At 42.1% G+C, this 13,628-nt stretch overlaps 1 protein-coding gene across 1 annotated transcript in view; it reads right to left on the reverse strand.

The window, feature by feature from the left end:
• LOC137544753 (myosin-IIIb-like) overlaps positions 1-13,628 on the reverse strand; it is a 418,671-nt gene that overhangs the window by 207,282 nt on the left and 197,761 nt on the right. The gene's annotated exons all lie outside the window — the stretch shown is intronic.

The following is a 13,628-nucleotide window of genomic DNA, read 5'->3' on the forward strand; positions in this document are numbered from 1 at the left end:
ATAGAGCATAGGCTGTGGTAGGACATTAGATGTGACCCCTCTGAGGGACAGTTAGCGGTGTGACTGGCTCTATGTACAGAGCTGTATAATGTGTAATATATAATATACAGCATAGTCTGTGGTAGGACATTAGATGTGACTCCTCTGAGGGACAGTTAGCGGTGTGACTGGCTCTATGTACAGAGCTGTATAATGTGTAATATATAATATAGAGCATAGGCTGTGGTAGGACATTAGATGTGACTCCTCTAAGGGACAGTTAGCGGTGTGACTGGCTCTATGTACAGAGCTGTATAATGTGTAATATATAATATAGAGCATAGACTGTGGTAGGACATTAGATGTGACCCCTCTGAGGGACAGTTAGCGGTGTGACTGGCTCTATGTACAGAGCTGTATAATGTGTAATATATAATATACAGCATAGACTGTGGTAGGACATTAGATGTGACCCCTCTGAGGGACAGTTAGCGGTGTGACTGGCTCTATGTACAGAGCTGTATAATGTGTAATATATAATATAGAGCACAGACTGTGGTAGGACATTAGATGTGACCCCTCTGAGGGACGGTTAGCGGTGTGACTGGCTCTATGTACAGAGCTGTATAATGTGTAATATATAATATAGAGCATAGACTGTGGTAGGACATTAGATGTGACCTCTCTGAGGGACAGTTAGCGGTGTGACTGGCTCTATGTACAGAGCTGTATAATGTGTAATATATAATATACAGCATAGGCTGTGGTAGGACATTAGATGTGACCTCTGAGGGACAGTTAGCGGTGTGACTGGCTCTATGTACAGAGCTGTATAATGTGTAATATATAATATAGAGCATAGGCTGTGGTAGGACATTAGATGTGACCCCTCTGAGGGACAGTTAGTGGTGTGACTGGCTCTATGTACAGAGCTGTATAATGTGTAATATATAATATAGAGCACAGACTGTGGTAGGACATTAGATGTGACCCCTCTGAGGGACGGTTAGCGGTGTGACTGGCTCTATGTACAGAGCTGTATAATGTGTAATATATAATATAGAGCATAGACTGTGGTAGGACATTAGATGTGACCTCTCTGAGGGACAGTTAGCGGTGTGACTGGCTCTATGTACAGAGCTGTATAATGTGTAATATATAATATACAGCATAGGCTGTGGTAGGACATTAGATGTGACCTCTGAGGGACAGTTAGCGGTGTGACTGGCTCTATGTACAGAGCTGTATAATGTGTAATATATAATATACAGCATAGACTGTGGTAGGACATTAGATGTGACCCCTCTGAGGGACAGTTAGCGGTGTGACTGGCTCTATGTACAGAGCTGTATAATGTGTAATATATAATATAGAGCATAGACTGTGGTAGGACATTAGATGTGACCCCTCTGAGGGACAGTTAGCGGTGTGACTGGCTCTATGTACAGAGCTGTATAATGTGTAATATATAATATACAGCATAGGCTGTGGTAGGACATTAGATGTGACCCCTCTGAGGGACAGTTAGCGGTGTGACTGGCTCTATGTACAGAGCTGTATAATGTGTAATATATAATATAGAGCATAGACTGTGGTAGGACATTAGATGTGACCCCTCTGAGGGACAGTTAGTGGTGTGACTGGCTCTATGTACAGAGCTGTATAATGTGTAATATATAATATACAGCATAGACTGTGGTAGGACATTAGATGTGACCCCTCTGAGGGACAGTTAGTGGTGTGACTGGCTCTATGTACAGAGCTGTATAATGTGTAATATATAATATACAGCATAGACTGTGGTAGGACATTAGATGTGACCCCTCTGAGGGACAGTTAGCGGTGTGACTGGCTCTATGTACAGAGCTGTATAATGTGTAATATATAATATACAGCATAGACTGTGGTAGGACATTAGATGTGACCCCTCTGAGGGACAGTTAGTGGTGTGACTGGCTCTATGCACAGAGCTGTATAATGTGTAATATATAATATACAGCATAGACTGTGGTAGGACATTAGATATGACTCCTCTGAAGGACAATTAGCGGTGTGACTGGCTCTATGTACAGAGCTGTATAATGTGTAATATATAATATAGAGCATAGATGTGGTAGGACATTAGATGTCACCTCTCTGAGGGACAGTTAGTGGTGTGACTGGCTCTATGTACAGAGCTGTATAATGTGTAATATATAATATAGAGCATAGACTGTGGTAGGACATTAGATGTGACCCCTCTGAGGGACAGTTAGCGGTGTGACTGGCTCTATGTACAGAGCTGTATAATGTATAATATATAATATAGAGCATAGACTGTGGTAGGACATTAGATGTGACCCCTCTGAGGGACAGATAGTGATGTGACTGGCTCTATGTACAGAGCTGTATAATGTGTAATATATAATATAGAGCATAGACTATGGTAGGACATTAGATGTGACCCCTCTGAGGGACAGTTAGCGGTGTGACTGGCTCCATGTACAGAGCTGTATAATGTGTAATATATAATATACAGCATAGACTGTGGTAGGACATTAGATGTGACCCCTCTGAGGGACAGTTAGTGGTGTGACTGGCTCTATGTACAGAGCTGTATAATGTGTAATATATAATATACAGCATAGACTGTGGTAGGACATTAGATGTGACCCCTCTGAGGGACAGTTAGTGGTGTGACTAGCTCTATGTACAGAGCTGTATAATGTGTAATATATAATATACAGCATAGACTGTGGTAGGACATTAGATGTGACCCCTCTGAGGGACAGTTAGTGGTGTGACTGGCTCTATGTACAGAGCTGTATAATGTGTAATATATAATATAGAGCATAGACTGTGGTAGGACATTAGATGTGACTCCTCTGAGGGACAGTTAGCGGTGTGACTGGCTCTATGTACAGAGCTGTATAATGTGTAATATATAATATACAGCATAGACTGTGGTAGGACATTAGATGTGACCTCTGTGAGGGACAGTTATCGGTGTGTCTGGCTCTATGTACAGAGCTGTATAATGTGTAATATATAATATAGAGCATAGGCTGTGGTAGGACATTAGATGTGACTCCTCTGAGGGACAGTTAGTGGTATGACTGGCTCTATGTACAGAGCAGTATAATGTGTAATATATAATATACAGCATAGACTGTGGTAGGACATTAGATGTGACCCCTCTGAGGGACAGTTAGTGGTGTGACTGGCTCTATGTACAGAGCTGTATAATGTGTAATATATAATATACAGCATAGACAGTGGTAGGACATTAGATGTGACCCCTCTGAGGGACAGTTAGCGGTGTGACTGGCTCTATGTACAGAGCTGTATAATGTGTAATATATAATATAGAGCATAGGCTGTGGTAGGACATTAGATGTGACCCCTCTGAGGGACAGTTAGCGGTGTGACTGGCTCTATGTACAGAGCTGTATAATGTGTAATATATAATATACAGCATAGACTGTGGTAGGACATTAGATGTGACTCCTCTGAGGGACAGTTAGCGGTGTGACTGGCTCTATGTACAGAGCTGTATAATGTGTAATATATAATATACAGCATAGACTGTGGTAGGACATTAGATGTGACTCCTCTGAGGGACAGTTAGCGGTGTGACTGGCTCTATGTACAGAGCTGTATAATGTATAATATATAATATAGAGCATAGACTGTGGTGGGACATTAGATGTGACCCCTCTGAGGGACAGTTAGCGGTGTGACTGGCTCTATGTACAGAGCTGTATAATGTGTAATATATAATATACAGCATAGACTGTGGTAGGACATTAGATGTGACCCCCTCTGAGGGACAGTTAGTGGTGTGACTGGCTCTATGTACAGAGCTGTATAATGTGTAATATATAATATACAGCATAGACTGTGGTAGGACATGAGATGTGACTCCTCTGAGGGACAGTTAGCGGTGTGACTGGCTCTATGTACAGAGCTGTATAATGTGTAATATATAATATAGAGCACAGACTGTGGTAGGACATTAGATGTGACCCCTCTGAGGGACGGTTAGCGGTGTGACTGGCTCTATGTACAGAGCTATATAATGTGTAATATATAATATAGAGCATAGGCTGTGGTAGGACATTAGATGTGACCCCTCTGAGGGACAGTTAGCGGTGTGACTGGCTCCATGTACAGAGCTGTATAATGTGTAATATATAATATAGAGCATAGACTGTGGTAGGACATTAGATGTGACTCCTCTGAGGGACAGTTAGCGGTGTGACTGGCTCTATGTACAGAGCTGTATAATGTGTAATATATAATATAGAGCACAGACTGTGGTAGGACATTAGATGTGACCCCTCTGAGGGACGGTTAGCGGTGTGACTGGCTCTATGTACAGAGCTATATAATGTGTAATATATAATATAGAGCATAGGCTGTGGTAGGACATTAGATGTGACCCCTCTGAGGGACAGTTAGCGGTGTGACTGGCTCTATGTACAGAGCTGTATAATGTGTAATATATAATATAGAGCATAGGCTGTGGTAGGACATTAGATGTGACCCCTCTGAGGGACAGTTAGCGGTGTGACTGGCTCTATGTACAGAGCTGTATAATGTGTAATATATAATATAGAGCATAGGCTGTGGTAGGACATTAGATGTGACCCCTGTGAGGGACAGTTAGCGGTGTGACTGGCTCTATGTACAGAGCTGTATAATGTGTAATATATAATATAGAGCATAGACTGTGGTAGGACATTAGATGTGACCCCTCTGAGGGACAGTTAGCGGTGTGACTGGCTCTATGTACAGAGCTGTATAATGTGTAATATATAATATAGAGCATAGACTGTGGTAGGACATTAGATGTGACTCCTCTGAGGGACAGTTAGCGGTGTGACTGGCTCTATGTACAGAGCTGTATAATGTGTAATATATAATATAGAGCATAGGCTGTGGTAGGACATTAGCTGTGACTCCTCTGAGGGACAGTTGGTGGTGTGACTGGCTCTATGTACAGAGCTGTATAATGTGTAATATATAATATAGAGCATAGACTGTGGTAGGACATTAGCTGTGACTCCTCTGAGGGACAGTTAGTGGTGTGACTGGCTCTATGTACAGAGCTGTATAATGTGTAATATAGAGCATAGAGCATAGGCTGTGGTAGGACATTAGATGTGACCCCTCTGAGGGACAGTTAGCGGTGTGACTGGCTCTATGTACAGAGCTGTATAATGTGTAATATATAATATACAGCATAGTCTGTGGTAGGACATTAGATGTGACTCCTCTGAGGGACAGTTAGCGGTGTGACTGGCTCTATGTACAGAGCTGTATAATGTGTAATATATAATATAGAGCATAGGCTGTGGTAGGACATTAGATGTGACTCCTCTAAGGGACAGTTAGCGGTGTGACTGGCTCTATGTACAGAGCTGTATAATGTGTAATATATAATATAGAGCATAGACTGTGGTAGGACATTAGATGTGACCCCTCTGAGGGACAGTTAGCGGTGTGACTGGCTCTATGTACAGAGCTGTATAATGTGTAATATATAATATACAGCATAGACTGTGGTAGGACATTAGATGTGACCCCTCTGAGGGACAGTTAGCGGTGTGACTGGCTCTATGTACAGAGCTGTATAATGTGTAATATATAATATAGAGCACAGACTGTGGTAGGACATTAGATGTGACCCCTCTGAGGGACGGTTAGCGGTGTGACTGGCTCTATGTACAGAGCTGTATAATGTGTAATATATAATATAGAGCATAGACTGTGGTAGGACATTAGATGTGAAATCTCTGAGGGACAGTTAGCGGTGTGACTGGCTCTATGTACAGAGCTGTATAATGTGTAATATATAATATAGAGCATAGGCTGTGGTAGGACATTAGATGTGACCCCTCTGAGGGACAGTTAGTGGTGTGACTGGCTCTATGTACAGAGCTGTATAATGTGTAATATATAATATAGAGCACAGACTGTGGTAGGACATTAGATGTGACCCCTCTGAGGGACGGTTAGCGGTGTGACTGGCTCTATGTACAGAGCTGTATAATGTGTAATATATAATATAGAGCATAGACTGTGGTAGGACATTAGATGTGACCTCTCTGAGGGACAGTTAGCGGTGTGACTGGCTCTATGTACAGAGCTGTATAATGTGTAATATATAATATACAGCATAGGCTGTGGTAGGACATTAGATGTGACCTCTGAGGGACAGTTAGCGGTGTGACTGGCTCTATGTACAGAGCTGTATAATGTGTAATATATAATATACAGCATAGACTGTGGTAGGACATTAGATGTGACCCCTCTGAGGGACAGTTAGCGGTGTGACTGGCTCTATGTACAGAGCTGTATAATGTGTAATATATAATATAGAGCATAGGCTGTGGTAGGACATTAGATGTGACCCCTCTGAGGGACAGTTAGCGGTGTGACTGGCTCTATGTACAGAGCTGTATAATGTGTAATATATAATATACAGCATAGGCTGTGGTAGGACATTAGATGTGACCCCTCTGAGGGACAGTTAGTGGTGTGACTGGCTCTATGTACAGAGCTGTATAATGTGTAATATATAATATAGAGCATAGACTGTGGTAGGACATTAGATGTGACCCCTCTGAGGGACAGTTAGTGGTGTGACTGGCTCTATGTACAGAGCTGTATAATGTGTAATATATAATATACAGCATAGACTGTGGTAGGACATTAGATGTGACCCCTCTGAGGGACAGTTAGTGGTGTGACTGGCTCTATGTACAGAGCTGTATAATGTGTAATATATAATATACAGCATAGACTGTGGTAGGACATTAGATGTGACCCCTCTGAGGGACAGTTAGCGGTGTGACTGGCTCTATGTACAGAGCTGTATAATGTGTAATATATAATATACAGCATAGACTGTGGTAGGACATTAGATGTGACCCCTCTGAGGGACAGTTAGTGGTGTGACTGGCTCTATGTACAGAGCTGTATAATGTGTAATATATAATATACAGCATAGACTGTGGTAGGACATTAGATGTGACCCCTCTGAGGGACAGTTAGCGGTGTGACTGGCTCTATGTACAGAGCTGTATAATGTGTAATATATAATATACAGCATAGACTGTGGTAGGACATTAGATGTGACTCCTCTGAGGGACAGTTAGCGGTGTGACTGGCTCTATGTACAGAGCTGTATAATGTGTAATATATAATATACAGCATAGACTGTGGTAGGACATTAGATGTGACCCCTCTGAGGGACAGTTAGTGGTGTGACTGGCTCTATGTACAGAGCTGTATAATGTGTAATATATAATATAGAGCATAGACTGTGGTAGGACATTAGATGTGACTCCTCTGAGGGACAGTTAGCGGTGTGACTGGCTCTATGTACAGAGCTGTATAATGTGTAATATATAATATACAGCATAGACTGTGGTAGGACATTAGATGTGACCTCTGTGAGGGACAGTTATCGGTGTGTCTGGCTCTATGTACAGAGCTGTATAATGTGTAATATATAATATAGAGCATAGGCTGTGGTAGGACATTAGATGTGACTCCTCTGAGGGACAGTTAGTGGTATGACTGGCTCTATGTACAGAGCTGTATAATGTGTAATATATAATATAGAGCATAGGCTGTGGTAGGACATTAGATGTGACCCCTCTGAGGGACAGTTAGCGGTGTGACTGGCTCTATGTACAGAGCTGTATAATGTGTAATATATAATATACAGCATAGACTGTGGTAGGACATTAGATGTGACTCCTCTGAGGGACAGTTAGCGGTGTGACTGGCTCTATGTACAGAGCTGTATAATGTGTAATATATAATATACAGCATAGACTGTGGTAGGACATTAGATGTGACTCCTCTGAGGGACAGTTAGCGGTGTGACTGGCTCTATGTACAGAGCTGTATAATGTATAATATATAATATAGAGCATAGACTGTGGTGGGACATTAGATGTGACCCCTCTGAGGGACAGTTAGCGGTGTGACTGGCTCTATGTACAGAGCTGTATAATGTGTAATATATAATATAGAGCATAGGCTGTGGTAGGACATTAGATGTGACCCCTCTGAGGGACAGTTAGCGGTGTGACTGGCTCTATGTACAGAGCTGTATAATGTGTAATATATAATATAGAGCATAGGCTGTGGTAGGACATTAGATGTGACCCCTGTGAAGGACAGTTAGCGGTGTGACTGGCTCTATGTACAGAGCTGTATAATGTGTAATATATAATATAGAGCATAGACTGTGGTAGGACATTAGATGTGACCCCTCTGAGGGACAGTTAGCGGTGTGACTGGCTCTATGTACAGAGCTGTATAATGTGTAATATATAATATAGAGCATAGACTGTGGTAGGACATTAGATGTGACTCCTCTGAGGGACAGTTAGCGGTGTGACTGGCTCTATGTACAGAGCTGTATAATGTGTAATATATAATATAGAGCATAGGCTGTGGTAGGACATTAGCTGTGACTCCTCTGAGGGACAGTTGGTGGTGTGACTGGCTCTATGTACAGAGCTGTATAATGTGTAATATATAATATAGAGCATAGACTGTGGTAGGACATTAGCTGTGACTCCTCTGAGGGACAGTTAGTGGTGTGACTGGCTCTATGTACAGAGCTGTATAATGTGTAATATAGAGCATAGAGCATAGGCTGTGGTAGGACATTAGATGTGACCCCTCTGAGGGACAGTTAGCGGTGTGACTGGCTCTATGTACAGAGCTGTATAATGTGTAATATATAATATACAGCATAGTCTGTGGTAGGACATTAGATGTGACTCCTCTGAGGGACAGTTAGCGGTGTGACTGGCTCTATGTACAGAGCTGTATAATGTGTAATATATAATATAGAGCATAGGCTGTGGTAGGACATTAGATGTGACTCCTCTAAGGGACAGTTAGCGGTGTGACTGGCTCTATGTACAGAGCTGTATAATGTGTAATATATAATATAGAGCATAGACTGTGGTAGGACATTAGATGTGACCCCTCTGAGGGACAGTTAGCGGTGTGACTGGCTCTATGTACAGAGCTGTATAATGTGTAATATATAATATACAGCATAGACTGTGGTAGGACATTAGATGTGACCCCTCTGAGGGACAGTTAGCGGTGTGACTGGCTCTATGTACAGAGCTGTATAATGTGTAATATATAATATAGAGCACAGACTGTGGTAGGACATTAGATGTGACCCCTCTGAGGGACGGTTAGCGGTGTGACTGGCTCTATGTACAGAGCTGTATAATGTGTAATATATAATATAGAGCATAGACTGTGGTAGGACATTAGATGTGACCTCTCTGAGGGACAGTTAGCGGTGTGACTGGCTCTATGTACAGAGCTGTATAATGTGTAATATATAATATACAGCATAGGCTGTGGTAGGACATTAGATGTGACCTCTGAGGGACAGTTAGCGGTGTGACTGGCTCTATGTACAGAGCTGTATAATGTGTAATATATAATATAGAGCATAGGCTGTGGTAGGACATTAGATGTGACCCCTCTGAGGGACAGTTAGTGGTGTGACTGGCTCTATGTACAGAGCTGTATAATGTGTAATATATAATATAGAGCACAGACTGTGGTAGGACATTAGATGTGACCCCTCTGAGGGACGGTTAGCGGTGTGACTGGCTCTATGTACAGAGCTGTATAATGTGTAATATATAATATAGAGCATAGACTGTGGTAGGACATTAGATGTGACCTCTCTGAGGGACAGTTAGCGGTGTGACTGGCTCTATGTACAGAGCTGTATAATGTGTAATATATAATATACAGCATAGGCTGTGGTAGGACATTAGATGTGACCTCTGAGGGACAGTTAGCGGTGTGACTGGCTCTATGTACAGAGCTGTATAATGTGTAATATATAATATACAGCATAGACTGTGGTAGGACATTAGATGTGACCCCTCTGAGGGACAGTTAGCGGTGTGACTGGCTCTATGTACAGAGCTGTATAATGTGTAATATATAATATAGAGCATAGGCTGTGGTAGGACATTAGATGTGACCCCTCTGAGGGACAGTTAGCGGTGTGACTGGCTCTATGTACAGAGCTGTATAATGTGTAATATATAATATACAGCATAGGCTGTGGTAGGACATTAGATGTGACCCCTCTGAGGGACAGTTAGTGGTGTGACTGGCTCTATGTACAGAGCTGTATAATGTGTAATATATAATATAGAGCATAGACTGTGGTAGGACATTAGATGTGACCCCTCTGAGGGACAGTTAGTGGTGTGACTGGCTCTATGTACAGAGCTGTATAATGTGTAATATATAATATACAGCATAGACTGTGGTAGGACATTAGATGTGACCCCTCTGAGGGACAGTTAGTGGTGTGACTGGCTCTATGTACAGAGCTGTATAATGTGTAATATATAATATACAGCATAGACTGTGGTAGGACATTAGATGTGACCCCTCTGAGGGACAGTTAGCGGTGTGACTGGCTCTATGTACAGAGCTGTATAATGTGTAATATATAATATACAGCATAGACTGTGGTAGGACATTAGATGTGACCCCTCTGAGGGACAGTTAGTGGTGTGACTGGCTCTATGTACAGAGCTGTATAATGTGTAATATATAATATACAGCATAGACTGTGGTAGGACATTAGATGTGACTCCTCTGAGGGACAGTTAGCGGTGTGACTGGCTCTATGTACAGAGCTGTATAATGTGTAATATATAATATACAGCATAGACTGTGGTAGGACATTAGATGTGACCCCTCTGAGGGACAGTTAGTGGTGTGACTGGCTCTATGTACAGAGCTGTATAATGTGTAATATATAATATAGAGCATAGACTGTGGTAGGACATTAGATGTGACTCCTCTGAGGGACAGTTAGCGGTGTGACTGGCTCTATGTACAGAGCTGTATAATGTGTAATATATAATATACAGCATAGACTGTGGTAGGACATTAGATGTGACCTCTGTGAGGGACAGTTATCGGTGTGTCTGGCTCTATGTACAGAGCTGTATAATGTGTAATATATAATATAGAGCATAGGCTGTGGTAGGACATTAGATGTGACTCCTCTGAGGGACAGTTAGTGGTATGACTGGCTCTATGTACAGAGCTGTATAATGTGTAATATATAATATAGAGCATAGGCTGTGGTAGGACATTAGATGTGACCCCTCTGAGGGACAGTTAGCGGTGTGACTGGCTCTATGTACAGAGCTGTATAATGTGTAATATATAATATACAGCATAGACTGTGGTAGGACATTAGATGTGACTCCTCTGAGGGACAGTTAGCGGTGTGACTGGCTCTATGTACAGAGCTGTATAATGTGTAATATATAATATACAGCATAGACTGTGGTAGGACATTAGATGTGACTCCTCTGAGGGACAGTTAGCGGTGTGACTGGCTCTATGTACAGAGCTGTATAATGTATAATATATAATATAGAGCATAGACTGTGGTGGGACATTAGATGTGACCCCTCTGAGGGACAGTTAGCGGTGTGACTGGCTCTATGTACAGAGCTGTATAATGTGTAATATATAATATAGAGCATAGGCTGTGGTAGGACATTAGATGTGACCCCTCTGAGGGACAGTTAGCGGTGTGACTGGCTCTATGTACAGAGCTGTATAATGTGTAATATATAATATAGAGCATAGGCTGTGGTAGGACATTAGATGTGACCCCTGTGAGGGACAGTTAGCGGTGTGACTGGCTCTATGTACAGAGCTGTATAATGTGTAATATATAATATAGAGCATAGACTGTGGTAGGACATTAGATGTGACCCCTCTGAGGGACAGTTAGCGGTGTGACTGGCTCTATGTACAGAGCTGTATAATGTGTAATATATAATATAGAGCATAGACTGTGGTAGGACATTAGATGTGACTCCTCTGAGGGACAGTTAGCGGTGTGACTGGCTCTATGTACAGAGCTGTATAATGTGTAATATATAATATAGAGCATAGGCTGTGGTAGGACATTAGCTGTGACTCCTCTGAGGGACAGTTGGTGGTGTGACTGGCTCTATGTACAGAGCTGTATAATGTGTAATATATAATATAGAGCATAGACTGTGGTAGGACATTAGCTGTGACTCCTCTGAGGGACAGTTAGTGGTGTGACTGGCTCTATGTACAGAGCTGTATAATGTGTAATATAGAGCATAGAGCATAGGCTGTGGTAGGACATTAGATGTGACCCCTCTGAGGGACAGTTAGCGGTGTGACTGGCTCTATGTACAGAGCTGTATAATGTGTAATATATAATATACAGCATAGACTGTGGTAGGACATTAGATGTGACCCCTCTGAGGGACAGTTAGCGGTGTGACTGGCTCTATGTACAGAGCTGTATAATGTGTAATATATAATATAGAGCACAGACTGTAGTAGGACATTAGATGTGACCCCTCTGAGGGACGGTTAGCGGTGTGACTGGCTCTATGTACAGAGCTGTATAATGTGTAATATATAATATAGAGCATAGACTGTGGTAGGACATTAGATGTGACCCCTCTGAGGGACAGTTAGCGGTGTGACTGGCTCTATGTACAGAGCTGTATAATGTGTAATATATAATATACAGCATAGGCTGTGGTAGGACATTAGATGTGACCTCTGAGGGACAGTTAGCGGTGTGACTGGCTCTATGTACAGAGCTGTATAATGTGTAATATATAATATAGAGCATAGGCTGTGGTAGGACATTAGATGTGACCCCTCTGAGGGACAGTTAGTGGTGTGACTGGCTCTATGTACAGAGCTGTATAATGTGTAATATATAATATAGAGCACAGACTGTGGTAGGACATTAGATGTGACCCCTCTGAGGGACGGTTAGCGGTGTGACTGGCTCTATGTACAGAGCTGTATAATGTGTAATATATAATATAGAGCATAGACTGTGGTAGGACATTAGATGTGACCTCTCTGAGGGACAGTTAGCGGTGTGACTGGCTCTATGTACAGAGCTGTATAATGTGTAATATATAATATACAGCATAGGCTGTGGTAGGACATTAGATGTGACCTCTGAGGGACAGTTAGCGGTGTGACTGGCTCTATGTACAGAGCTGTATAATGTGTAATATATAATATACAGCATAGACTGTGGTAGGACATTAGATGTGACCCCTCTGAGGGACAGTTAGCGGTGTGACTGGCTCTATGTACAGAGCTGTATAATGTGTAATATATAATATAGAGCATAGGCTGTGGTAGGACATTAGATGTGACCCCTCTGAGGGACAGTTAGCGGTGTGACTGGCTCTATGTACAGAGCTGTATAATGTGTAATATATAATATACAGCATAGGCTGTGGTAGGACATTAGATGTGACCCCTCTGAGGGACAGTTAGTGGTGTGACTGGCTCTATGTACAGAGCTGTATAATGTGTAATATATAATATAGAGCATAGACTGTGGTAGGACATTAGATGTGACCCCTCTGAGGGACAGTTAGTGGTGTGACTGGCTCTATGTACAGAGCTGTATAATGTGTAATATATAATATACAGCATAGACTGTGGTAGGACATTAGATGTGACCCCTCTGAGGGACAGTTAGTGGTGTGACTGGCTCTATGTACAGAGCTGTATAATGTGTAATATATAATATACAGCATAGACTGTGG

The sequence above is a fragment of the Hyperolius riggenbachi genome, chromosome 1 (genome assembly GCF_040937935.1).
Source record: "Hyperolius riggenbachi isolate aHypRig1 chromosome 1, aHypRig1.pri, whole genome shotgun sequence".
Lineage (NCBI taxonomy): Eukaryota > Metazoa > Chordata > Amphibia > Anura > Hyperoliidae > Hyperolius > Hyperolius riggenbachi.